The sequence below is a fragment of the Elephantulus edwardii genome, unplaced genomic scaffold, assembly GCF_000299155.1.
Source record: "Elephantulus edwardii isolate Elephantulus edwardi_28Jun2011 unplaced genomic scaffold, EleEdw1.0 scaffold00142, whole genome shotgun sequence".
NCBI classification, from domain to species: Eukaryota; Metazoa; Chordata; class Mammalia; order Macroscelidea; family Macroscelididae; genus Elephantulus; species Elephantulus edwardii.
The window spans coordinates 6,127,135-6,129,759 of record NW_006399892.1 but is presented as its reverse complement, the minus strand read 5'-3'; positions in this window follow the sequence as shown (position 1 = coordinate 6,129,759).

The following is a 2,625-nucleotide window of genomic DNA, read 5'->3' as shown; positions in this document are numbered from 1 at the left end:
ACCTGAAGCGCTTGCTGCAGAGGGTCAAGAACTGCAGCCTCCAATATAGATTGAGGCTCAATGTCAAGAGGACAAAGATTCTTACCACTGGTCCTATTGGCAGCATCAGGATGGATAGTGAAGAGATTGAGATTGTTCACAGCTTCAGTTTGCTTGGCTCCATGGTCAACACTCTCGTCACCAGGAGCCAGGAAATTAGAAGACGTATTGCCATTGGAAAGTCTGTTGTTAGGGACCTCTCCAAAGTACTGAGAGCAATGGTGTCTCTTTGGAGACCAAGGTGCATCTGATACAGACCATATTCTTTGCTATCACTTATTATACATCAGAGAGTTGGACAATGACTAGGGAGGATAGAAGAAGAATTGATGCATTTGAGCTGTGGTGCTGGAAAAGAGTATTGAGGGTACCATGGATTGCTAGGAAAAAAGCAGATTCGTCCTGAAAAGGGTCAAACCTGGCTGCTCCTGGGAGGCAACGATTCTAAGCTCCGTCTAACATACTTTGGACATGTTGTAAGGAGGGACAGGTCCTTGGAGAAGGACATCATGCTTGGGAGGGAGGAGGGATGGCTCAGAAGGGGAAAGCCCCTATGAGGTGGATTGATTCAGCGATTGATGTAATCGGGATGGGTGTATCAGAGATGGTGCGATTGGCACAAGACAGAGCAGAGTTTAGGGATGTTGTACATGGAGTCGCTATGAGTTGTTAGCGACTCGATGGCACATAACAACAACAACAACAAGAAGCAAATGAAAATCATAAAATTGAATCTACAAAAAAAAATCTGGGTTAAGAGGCAGGTCAATATTTAAATATCATTATGCTTTGCAGTATTAGTGCTAACATAACATTGAAACATCCTCCAGAATATAATTTCTACATTTGAAAGTGGAACAACACAAATGCCCTATTTAGAATAAGAACAGAGGAAATTGTTTAAGTCAACAAAACGACTATTAAATGACTATAGGCAGCCAAATGCAATGTGATATAAATATTCTCTTTAAAATAAAATGTTGGCTTAAAGATATATCTGTATGAGAAACATTTGGGAAGACTTGTTCAGTCCAGACTATATTAAAAATGTGATAAGCCATCTCTTAAGCCAAGTGGATAAAGAAAAGTCTCTCTAGATTCTTATATGTTAGGCAACTATTTAGACTGCCTGCTTATTTGTTACAGATCCACCTAGAACACCCCCAATGAATGTCTTTTAATGGCATAGTTTTATTACTATTCTGACAAAGAAAACAGCCATCAGCAAATACTACTTGCCAAAGAATAGTAAGTTATGATCCTGCAGAATTTGCCAAATATAGAGTCACATACAGACATGCACACATAATAGATCTCATATGTCTATTCCTATTTTAATGTCTAGTTAACCATTTAATTAACCATTTCTACTAATAAAGAATATTTATGTAACAGATTAGGTTTAAGCCTTGGGCTTTTTCTATATGAGTGTTGGCTTCCTTTTCAGTAAATAGGTCCAAGATTATGCCATTTTATAATGGCATGAAAGCTTCAGCCAACCTAAATCTCTTTATGTCCCTCAAACTCAAATACTAATTTATTTATTAAATAGCCATTGACAATCACTACATGCCAGGAATTATGGTAGGCAGAAGAGGCAGGAACATCCTTTTCATACTTTATCTCAAAGTAAGATGTTTCAATAATCAATTTTTTTGTGTAGTCTACAATATCACCACAGTACTGAAGAACAATGGTGTTAGTCTGGAGACTAAGGTGCATCTGATACAGGCCATGGTCTTTGCAATCACTTGCTATGTGTCAGAGAGTTGGACAATGACTAGGGAGGATAGGAGGAGAATTGATGCCTTCGAGCTGTGGTACTGGGGAAGAGTATTGAGGATACCATGGATTGCTAAGAAAGTAAACAGATTCAGCCTGGAGAAGGTTAAACCAGGCTGCTCCTTGGAGGTAAGGATTCTGAGACTTCATCTGACATACTTTGGACATGTTGCAAGAAAGGACAGGTCCTTGGAGAGGGACATCATGATTGTGAAGGTGGAGGGAGAGTGCAGGAGGAGAAGACACTCTATGAGGTGGATTGACTCAGTTACTGGGGTTATCTGGGTGTGTGTGTCAGAGACAGTGCAATTGGCACAGGACAGAGGAGGGCTTAGGGCTGTTGTACATAAGGTTGCTTTGAGTCGCAAGTGACTCGACGGCACATAACAACAACGACTATATCACCAAATAACAACAACTATATCACCAAATATTCAGAATATATTTCTAAAAAATATAAAAGGCTCTATAACCAGGAGAAGATAAAATAGATAAATGGGACCTTCTAAGAATCAAATCCTTATGCACACCCAAAATCTTCTCCAACAGGGTAAAAAGAAAAGCCACGGACTGGGAAAAAGTATTTGGTAATGACATATCAGATAAGATACTTATATGTTGTTGTTGTTGTTATGTGCCATTGAGTCACTTGCGACTCATAGCGACCCTATGTACAACAGCCCTAAACTCCGCTCTGTCCTGTGCGAAATGCACTGTCTCTGACATTCCCATCCCAATTATCCTAGTCACTGAATCGATCCACCTTGTAGAGGGCCTTCCTCTCCTGTGCCGTCCCTCCACCCT